General features: G+C 52.4%; 1 long non-coding RNA gene across 1 annotated transcript; it reads right to left on the bottom strand.

Annotated features, from left to right (window-relative positions):
• Positions 1-4,900: 4,900 nt before the first annotated feature.
• LOC130544323 (uncharacterized) lies at positions 4,901-10,057 on the bottom strand. The gene is made up of 5 exons (XR_008960524.1): positions 8,310-10,057; positions 8,046-8,113; positions 7,348-7,573; positions 6,080-6,503; positions 4,901-5,925 (listed from the first exon to the last, which is right to left on the bottom strand). It is a non-coding gene; the product is annotated as an uncharacterized LOC130544323 (long non-coding RNA).
• Between the last annotated feature and the right edge of the window lie 679 nt (positions 10,058-10,736).

The raw sequence follows: 10,736 nt of genomic DNA, 5'->3' as shown, positions 1-10,736 counted from the left end.
CAGTGTGACCTCCCCTCCCCTTCCTCCTGATCCTTCCCAGCTTTCCCCACCCTCCCCACACCTTATCCAAAGCCCCAGACTCATCACTCAGATGGGGCAGCCTGGCCTCTCCCTTCAAGGGGATTAGGACACTGAGGTCTGAATTCATTCATGTCTCCTCTCCAACCCTCCTGCACCTGTGCCCATTCTGTGCACACCTGCTTCCCTCCCCCACTCAGCTGAATAAACAGCTAACTCATCCCAAAGACATCGCCTGGATTTGGTCATCAAGAAGTCATTCCCGGCCTTGAGCAGGACATCTCCAGATGTGAGGGGACATATGGCAGATTGTGGTAGATTGAGGAGGGGGTAAAAAGGAGGAGGTACAGATGAAGCTTTGGGGGATGATGGAATGTTCTAGATCTCCATTGAGGGGGAGGGTCCATGACATTATCTATTTGTCAGAATTCATAGAACTGCACACTAACGAGGGCAAATTTCACTAAATGTAAATTACACCTCAGTGAAACTGACTTCAGTGTAAACACATAAATCATTCTTACTCAGCAATGATCCCTTCCCTCCCCAAATGACTCCGTTCCCTTCCGCACATCACATCTTGGATGGCGCTAACAGAAAAGACGACGCACATAAATATTTCTCTCCTCTCCATTTTCCGCTTTCTCCGTTCACCAATTTTCTTCCCATTTTCCCCTCAGCGCAGACTTTCCTCTGTTCCCTTAATAGTCCCCGTTCTATAATTAGTAGCTCTGATAATTCTTTTATCATGTATGTTTTATTTCTAAAATATTCACTGCCGTGGCTGTCCCATAATGCCTTAATTCTCAATTCCCTAATCACCATTTTTACAATCGTGCAGTATTAATAATATCTTCTATTTCAGGTAGTGCCTTTTTTTTCTTTTTGTCTGACGAACAAAAAAGTACTTTGCAGGCATTTTATATCCCTGTGAGGTGGTTAGGGAAGGAAGAGAGATCCCGCAGATGGAAATACACGGGCACAAAACGTCCGCCGTGTGCTGCCACGGACGATGGCACCGAACATTGGCCAAAGCTCAATTCAGAGCTTCGCAGCCCAAGAAAGGTGTGGACCCCCCACCCCACGGCGCCCTCCTCCACTCCCTCCACACCTGGGGCAATCTAGAGCAGCCCAAACCCAGCCTCTGGGTGGGAGCCCAGACTGGGCACCTCCCTTTACAAGGCGGAATACGGAATCTGCCCCATCCTGACCCTGACCCAGAGACTCACTGGAGGTTGGCGTGGGAGACACGGTGCTCACCTGGAGAGAATCGTGGAATTTCTCTAACTCCAGAGACCAAACCCCCTGACTCTGATTTTGTAAGCATGCAGCACAGCCCACGCAGGGCAGGAGGTCCCCAGCCAAGACCCACCCCCCCCCGGGGTTCCCTCCAGCATTTTTTCCCTGGGTTCCCTGGGTCCAAGCCATTCTCTCAGCAAATGTCCTCTGGGTCATTGGACTCTCCCCATGTCCCCCCTCTGGCAATACTCTGCCACAGAGGGGCGCCTGGGTGGCTCCGTCTGTGAAACATCTGCCTTCCGCTCAGGTCATGATCCCGCGGTCCTGGGTTGGAGTCCTGCATTGGGCTCCTTGCTCCACAGGGAGTCCGCTTCTCCCTCTGCCTTTCTCTCTCTCTCTCTCTCTCTCTCTCTCTCTCTCTCTGTTTCTCATGAATAAATAAATAAAATCTTTAAAATAATACTCTGCCACAGAATCCGCCCCTCCCAACAAATTCGGTGCTAGACAGCGTCAGTCTTCACGACAGCACAGGGCATGTCACATACAGACCATACACTCGGCAAAGGGTTAAGACGTGCAAAGGGCCTCGCCACAGACTTGACCAACCATGACTAGTAGCGGTGACCCTAACAGGCACTCCGGCCACCGCTCATCGCGCGAGCCAGCTGTTATGGATGCAGGGAGGTGCAGGTCGAAGGTCACGCTGGGAGTAAGTGAATGAGCTGAGTTTGGACCACGGACCACGCTCCTGCATCTCTCTTATGTAAACCGTAAACACGGGCCGTGGGTGGGATTGGCAGGGGTTCTTCCAAACCTCTGATTCCCTAGTGTCACTGTCACCCTCCAGTCTTAGGCAGCTCGTGTTTTCCAAAAGTGACCACAGCCGTATCTCGCATCCCACCTGCTCTTTTGAAAATATTAACTTGACACTCCTTCTGTGGAGTAACAGGACCTGCGTCCCCTCCCCTTGAATCCAGGCAGCTTTGGAAGACTAGACTTCATTCACTCATTCATTTATTTTATATGTATGTATTCAGCGTGACCTCTGTGCCCAGCACCCTCACTCAGACTTCAAAGACTTAAGACTCCACATTTGCATTTCAGGAGAGAAACTGCTCCCTCGAGGGCTGCTCCTTGGTTGGTTTGCTTGGAGGAAGACGACCATGAGGACCCAAGGTGGTGTCTCTGCAAGGTACCAGGCAGACCCAGTACTGACTCGGCGCCGTGTCCCCGCCCTGTTCCCTGGGAAGCTGTGCTGCGCGTGGAGCAGGGAGGAAACGTCCCACGTTAGACTCCCTCTCTGGTTGTAGAGGATCCAGCGTCACTCTGGGAACCTTACATGTAGCCCGGAGCAATCAGCGTGACCACCCGTCCCCTCCCTTGTTTGTGCGTTCTGTTGTTAATGCACGCCAGTCCCCCCGCTTTTTAACATCGGCTTCCTCTTAAGTCATATCCCAATACCGTAAAGCGTCAGGCTGACAGGGAGCTTGGGAAATGCAGCGCTTTGATTAATTGTGTTTCTGGTTGACAGAGTCGAGCTGAAGCCATTCTGCCCTGATTCTGGGTGTTGTAAAGCTTTCTACTCTCCAGACTCAGTAAGTGTCAGCTAATAAACCTAATTGGGTCCCACTTTGATGACAAGCCTTTTTGGACACAGGGGAGCCTCTATTTCCATGTGAGGTAGGACTTCCTTGGCTCTGGGTTCCAACCAACCGCAGACGGGATTTGCGTACTGAGGTTGCAGGAGTCACGAGTGTAGGCTCCAGAATGGACCATAGCCAGGAACTGGAGCCCTTGAAGGAACCCAGGCATCGGTCTGCCTTCCTGGCATGCCTGGTCACCCGGGAGAAGATGTCCTCTGCCAGAGGCACACGGGGCTTCTCTCCCTGTGGTCCAGAGAGCCATGCTCAACTCCAGCCAACCTGGAGTCTCTGGTTGGACCGACTGTGGTCAGAACGCCCCCCCGGCCCACGCAAAGGCCTGAGTCTGCGGCAGATGCTGAGCAAGCATGGCGGCTCCCACTGGGACCATCAGTTGGACGTTGGAGGCACAGGCTGGGGAGAAGGGGCAGTTTCCAAAACTGGAAACTTGAGTAGATAAGATCGCAGGTGTCCACTGCACTTTCAAGATCTGTGGTTGACGTATAGCCCCAGACCTGGAAGCACAGTTCTAACTAAGCCCCCGATGGTGTGTGTGTTCTGTGTCCGGTGTAAACGGCAATCACAGTGGGCGCTCTCAGTCTGGGTTCTCCCAGAGGCAGCACTGAGATGTCGATTTGAGTACAAGTGGTTTATCTGGGGCGTGTGTGGTGCAGAGTCTACGATCACTTTGACACGTTCGAGTTTTGTCTGGAGACGGAATGCAACCACCAACAAAGAAATCACGTATTTTATGCGAATAGGAGAGACAACACGGTGTCCGTCGGCATGTGCAAACCCCAATAATCTATTTTCAAGTTTTAGGGCAGTACATTACTGACTATTACCTTCTTTGAAAGATACTTGTAGTTTAGAGGCAATACTGGAGTTAGTTTTCCATGGTGGTGTGTGTGTCTGTGTGTGTGTGTGTCTGTGTGTGTGTGTGTCTGTGTGTGTGTGTGTGTGTTGTTTTTACCTAAAGCTTAGAGTTTCAGAGACTTTGGATGCATCGTGTGCAACAGCGCCCCCTAGTGGTCGGTATGTTGTATCCTGTGTGTTGGCGTGTTGGGGGCTACACTGCATATCCCCCAGGGAAGGAGTCTCTTTCATGGGTCAATTCTGCTCCTCTCTTCTTGCCTGCACTTTCTTCTCCCAACACCTCATTTATCAACCCCGGGCTAGCTGCCGTAACGAACCAACCCCAGATGTGCTGGGGCTTAAAGCAGAAAGAATGTGCTTCTCGTTTGTGGACCAGACCAAGGCCGGGGTGTTCCCGATGGGTTGGGGGCTCTGCTCCACCCAGGCATTCCAGGGCCCAGCCTCCCCAGGAGCTTCACTGCTGTGGATGGGTCTGGGTCTCCCCGGCAGACCTCCCCCGCTCTCCACATGGAAGATCGTGGGGGAGGGGGCACGGGGCAGGCAGGCGTGCTGTGCCTCTGAGGACACTAGGGACACTCTGGTGGTGGGCAAACAGGGCTGACAAAGAAAGAGGAAAGCACACACTGGCAGTGGCTTTCGGCCCAAGCTACCTATCCAAGGAGCCACCCTCCTTCTGCAAGGGAGCAAATTCCCCTTCCAACGGTGCTATGCCCTCTGAGAGAAAGCCTCCTTTCCCTGGAAATATGAGGCATGGAGCCCCCACCCAGCATCGGAGGCTCTCCACAGCCTGATTTGGGCTCTCCCCTTCTCCCCAAGTGCCTTATGTTCCAGCCACCCCAGGTGAGCCCCAATACTTCCTGCACTTCCCAGCCTCAGGGCCTTGGCTCATGCTATTCCTCCACCATAAATGCCTGTCCCTTCTTTGTCTAATGGGGAAAATCTTATGCATCCTTTAAGACCTAGGGCAAACGTTACCTCATTTCCAGAAGATTCCCTGACACCCACCTCCCCAGCAGCATTGACGTTTACCCCATCAGTGCCCCGCCAGTACTTTGTCACTTGTGTGGGTATCCATTTCTGCCTACACTTTGGGCCCCGAGGGCTGGGTCCATACATAACACAAGGCATGTGTTCAATACGTTATTTTTTAATGAGGAAATAAACAGATGAACACGTCCAACCCGTTTTGACTCCTGCCCGTGGAAGGACTCCGCACGTGCCACCACCCCCTGCCCGTCCCCTGCCCGTCCCCAACACCCTCCCTGCAAAGGTGAAGAATGCTCCGTGAGTGGTGGAATTGACAGGAATCAGGCAACGTCTCTTTATTTCCTTCTCAGAGGGAAATTTCTCGTTCCCCTGGATGGCTACTCCTACATAATGCAAAATAATCACCTCTCCGTGGCCTAAAAAGAGCTTTTCTTGGATCTAGCTGGCAGATGTCTCAGGTGGAAGTCTCCAGTGCAGCTGAGCGTGCAGAGCCGGGGAGGCAAGGAGTCCAGCACCCCCCCACTTGCTTGCACGGAGCCCGACGAGCCCTGCAATGTCAGAGGGATGGCAGACAAGTGCCGGCTCCGGGCCCGACTCCAGAGGAGAAGCTGCAACACCCTCCCATCCGCCTCCTGCTCACTTTCCCACCCACGCAATCACACTGCTGTATTCGCCCAGCACGGCACGATTTCGCCAAACGCTTGCATGCCTGTTTCTCGTGGGATCCTTACCACACCCCTGCAAGGGCCTAACACGGGCCTGGTTACCCCCACGCTCTCCGGCAGAGCCCTGGCAGCAAGGGCAAGACGGAGCTCACTGGAGCAGGAGTGCCGGCGGGGGCTGCCTCTGCGCGGCTGGAATCAGAGATGAGCTGCGGTCCCCGAGCCAGACGACCGCTCGGAAAACCACGCGTGGATCAAGGCTGCTGACATCTGTCAATGTGAGAAAGGCCTCTCCAGGAGAGGGGGCAGCCCGCGTCGTCCTGCCGATGAGAATGTAAATTGGCTAAAGAGCAGCGGGCTCCAATGCCTGCCGGATTTGGAAACTCTGACGCTCGACATTGGGTGGAGCAAATCAGTGAGTCAGGACCTAGGCTTCTAATTCCCATTCTGCCACAGACCAGCCGTGTGACTCCATGCAAAGCGTCAGGTCACTCTGGGAGGCCCTGTAAGAAGAAGATAAGGGTAGGCCTCCGGTGGTTTTCAGCCCATGGGCTCTCAAAGATCATGACATCCAAAATCAAAAAGAGCCACACTTCCCAGAGTGCAGCAGTACCGTACCAGCACATTTGTAATGATTACAAAGCTCTGGCTGCCCACCTGGATGCCACCCTGTGCCACCAGCGAAGAGGTCCTGCTTCTGAATCCGTATCTGAGCGGACGGGCGGAGGCATCCGGGGCGGGAGCCCCGCAGTCAGCAAGGTCTGGGTTCACACCCACCCTCCCGCCACCACTGAGTGTGCCCCTGGGCCTCAGGCTCCAGTTTGCTGATCCGTAAAACGAGTGTACACAACAGCGGGGCTTCTGATAGTGCGCACGGCGGGGCAGACAGCGTTGAGCGGAAGGCCAACCGAGACGGCACAGCGCCCGCACAGAGTAAGTGCCCAAGAAACACACGTAAGAGTCCAGTCACTCATGTTTCACAGAAATGATGAAGACCGTCACTTCACAGTTAGTTGACTCAGCCACAGATGCCAATGTATAGATAGGGAGGTAGATAGATGTAGACAGATACTGAAAAATTCTGGAATTGATAAAGAGACTAGCTTAGAACAATGTCACAGAAGGACATGACATGTTGAATTCTGTCTCAGCCCCACCACAGGTTAAGCGGCTGCCCCCCCAGCCCTGATCCCTGGGACACCAAGTTCCCTCCGAGCAAGTTCCAGATGCAAACCCCTCCCCCTCCCCCGCTCGCCCCGCCCTCCCGCCATATTCTCCCACCTTCACCATTACTTGGCCACCAGTGTATGAGGCGCCAACCCCTTTGGGGAGGGCCTGCCAGTAAACTGCAGCCTTTCGACCCCATAGTTCCATAGAAGCCCTGTCCGATGGGATTTTCACTCCAGCACAAAGAAGATGGGAGTTACTTTATCTCACAATCTGATGAGCAGCTTGGGGTGGGTTTTTTTTTTTTCCTTGTCATTGTCAAGACTAGTGATCACGAATTTATATGCCTGTAGCAGCAGTTACCATAAATAAGTGAAGACTCGGGGAAGGAATCTGGCACTAGCATTAGCATGATATTTCCACTTTGCTACAGCCATTGACAGAGGCTCTGGGCTTGGGGGACAATATGGTGTGGTGAAAATTGAGGCTAACTGGAGATACATGCAGAACAGCCCCTGTGTTATAATTTGGGAGTGAGGGCCCAATTTCTCTACTTTCTCCAATTTCCCGGATTTTTAGACAAAATCTGCCAAATTTTAAAATACCAGCTCGATTTTGTTTCCTGTGGGTCAAATAACACTGCAGGCCAGATTCAGCCTCTGGGCCATCATTTTGTGAGCTTTCATTGGGCCGCCTCTACCCCATCCTCACCATCACCTCCAGTGTGTGTGGACAAGAGTGAAGAGTGTCAGGCTCACCATGTGTGGTTGTCCAGGGTGTGCACTGCCCAAGGGTACCACACCTACCAGGCTGTGGATTCAAGGTCTGTACTATGAATTTCAACAGTTTTCCAGCAGAGGGCAGTCACATGTCATGCTCTAACAAAATCCGTTTTTACCACATTTTCATCAGATGCAAGTGTCTTAAGGCAGGGGTGTCCTTTTTCTAATTCCCACAACAATGTTGTAAGAACCAGTCGCAGTCCTGAGGGTGGAGAATATTTTTTTTTAAGATTTTATTTATTTATTTATTTATTTATTTATTTATTTATTTGAGAGGGAGAGAGAGCGAAAGACAGAGCACGAGCCAAGGGGGAGATAGAGAAGCAGACTCCTCACTGAGCAGGGGGCCTGATGCAGGGCTTGATTCCAGGACCCTGAGATCATGACGTGAGCCGAAGGCAGACACTTCACGGACTGAGCCACCCAGGAGCCCCCTGAGGGTGGAGAGTGTTCAAGGGTATGATCCTATCCATTCTAACTGGATTGCAAAATGGAGATTCCAAATACCAAGTGCTGGTGAGGCTCTGGAGGAAGCAGAGCTGCTGCACAGCTCTGAGGGTGTAAATGAGTACACCCCCACTTTGCAAACCGGCAGCGCCTGATCAAGCTGAACGTGCAAATTCCCGTGACCCAGCAATTCCACCAGATGTATGCCCAACAGCACACATACATACGTGCACCCAGAAACACGTTCTAGAATGTCCACAGGCACGCCGTTTCTAAGAGCCCAGACCGGAAAGAGCTGTGATGCCCATCAGCAACCAGAAGGATCAATAAGTGGCAGCATAGTAGACAGCCATGTAAAAGAGCAAACCGCTATGACATACCAAATACAGACAATCTCATAAAGCTCATGTTGAAAAAACTAATCCAGCCACGGAAGAGCACATCCCATGAGACTCCACCTGTACAAACCGTAAACGGCAAGCAAAACTCACCTCTGGCGTCCAATGTCGGGACAGTGTTTTCCCGGGGCGGCGGGGGGCACACAGGGAATCTCCTGCGGTGCTGGGAAGTTCTGCTTCTTGAGCTGGGTGGTGGTCACATGGACAGGTTCACTCTGGGGAAATCCGCCCATCCATCACACTCATGCTTTTTGCACTTTTCCATAAGTGTGCGTTAGCCCAGTAAACAGTGCACAGTTTGATGTGCATTGGGCAGGGAAGGCTTCGGAGGAGAGAGGGAGAGAAAACCAGACGACCACTGGAAAGCATTGCTGGCGTCTTGTTTCCTGGAGGAAACAAAAATGTTACAAGGTAACGGCACACATTTAACAATTTATCACACCCCTGGAGCCTGATGAAGGTGATTGGTGATTTGTGAGCAAGATGGAAAGCCACCCATACCCCCAGTTCCAAAACGGAGATGCTCGGGCAGGAAAAGCCAGGAGGGCAAGTCTAGACCCAGAATCCCCCGCCCCATGTCCCAGTAGGATGACCGTGTGTACTGTCGAGCTCCCCCAAAGTCTTGTAGTTCTTCTCGGCCTACCGTGGCTTCGGGGTGCTTTGCTTCTGATGGCCTGCACCTGCAGATATGGAGGGGTGCCTAGAGGGTGCACCCCCAGGTGAGCCCTTGGTCAGTGACACATAGGTACTTGAATATGAGAGCCCAGCAACTTGGCCGGAGCCTGGACAAACCCTCTGGGGGACTTTGCCAAAAACACTGACCCCACTTCTGGTCTCCTCCCCCCTTGACCTGGGACCGCGACCCTAAAGGATGACTTGCACGCCCGTCTCTATCTCAGGGTTTGCTCCTGGGGAGCCTTACCTAGAGAGAGGGGAAAATGGATTTTAGCATCTTGGAGATTTCAAAATCTGAGACGGCCGTGGCGGGGACTCCTGCCTCCCACACACATGCCTGAATATCAGGTTTCCGCAAAGGCCAGCCAGTGGCTTGCAACCAGCTCGCAAGCAGCTGTCATCATTTCCAGGACTTGCTATTACTCAAGTTGTAATGTTTTCTTTGGGTACACAGACATGCTCCCACGGGCGGTGCACCAGGGCTCATTCCGACATCCTGGCTTGGAACCCGGAACACGCTCTCCTGTAAAAGTCACAGCAACAGCGAACATCGGGTAGCGCGCCATAACTGACAAAGCCTGCTCCCCGCAGACCTTCTGAACCCATGTGTTGCCTGGCTGTAATGATTAAAGTGCTCCTCTGAAAAAATAAACGAGGTGCAACACTGAGTTCTCGCGGTCTTCCTCCAGTTTGTGGGGAAACGAAATTGTTCCTCTCATCAAACTTCTGCAGTCCCGCGGGTGAGTGTGCGCGCTCTGTCGTCGGAATAAACCCGGGATCCACCATGTACCAGCTGCTCATCTTCGGACAAGCCACGGGCCCCTCCTGCCCTCCGAATGTCCCCGTCTATCCACAGGAACGCCAACCTCTCAGGATTACAGTGAGTGTTACTCAAAGATAATATTAAGTGGGAAACCGGCCTATGACAAGGTGTTCCACATTATTAACCATCAAAGAAATACAAAGAAAAAATACAACTCCATCACAGATTGGGCAAAAGTCAAGTCTCTCCCATTCCGTGGGAGCACAGAGGGTACCCCGACTTCAGAAATGTGCCCGGGAGCTTCTGCCAAAGCCATCTACACACACCCCACATCCGGGCAAGCTCGCCCATTCCCAAGAGAAATCAGGGCCCGCATGCACCCAACGGCACGTTCAAGAATGTCTGCCACAGCCTTATTTTGACCGGCAAAAGCTGGACACAACCCCCACGTCCCTCAGTGGGTTATAGCGTGTAGAATATTCTGGTGATGGAATCTGATACAACAAAAAGAAGGAGCCACCCACCTCCCCCAACAACATGCGTGAGTCTCACAGACACTGCCAAGCAAGGAAGCCCAATCAAGTTAGAGAATGGGCAAAACTGTCGCCGTTCGGGCCACTACAATGAAGTTCCGCAGACTGGGCGGCTTGTATGCAACAGAAACTTATTCCCTGCAGCACTGACAGCTGCAAGTCCCGGATCAAGCTGCCGGCGTGGTCAGGTTCTGGCAGGGACCCTCTTCGGGGCTGCAGACCCCTTTGCCTAGAATGATCCAGCAATTCCACTCCCAGGTAAATAACCAGAAGAGCGGAGAACAGGCATTCAAACCAAGACTTGTGCATGAATGTTCGTTAGCAGCGTGATTCACAAGAGCCGGAAGGTGGAAACAGCCCAGTGTCCAACAGTGGATGAACGGGCAAGCAAAATGCAGTCTATCCAGAGAGTAAAACAGTATTCCTCCATAAAAGGAACACAGTACTTACTGCTACGTGCCAGAATGTGGTTGAGCTTCAAAATGTGAGTGGAAGAAGCCAAACGCAAAAGGACATGGATGGTAGAATTCCATTTAAATGAACTACTTG

The sequence above is a fragment of the Ursus arctos genome, unplaced genomic scaffold, assembly GCF_023065955.2.
Source record: "Ursus arctos isolate Adak ecotype North America unplaced genomic scaffold, UrsArc2.0 scaffold_2, whole genome shotgun sequence".
In the NCBI taxonomy this organism is placed as follows: Eukaryota; Metazoa; Chordata; class Mammalia; order Carnivora; family Ursidae; genus Ursus; species Ursus arctos.
The sequence above is the reverse complement of the archived record's forward strand: the minus strand, read 5'-3'. Positions and strand labels throughout refer to the sequence as shown.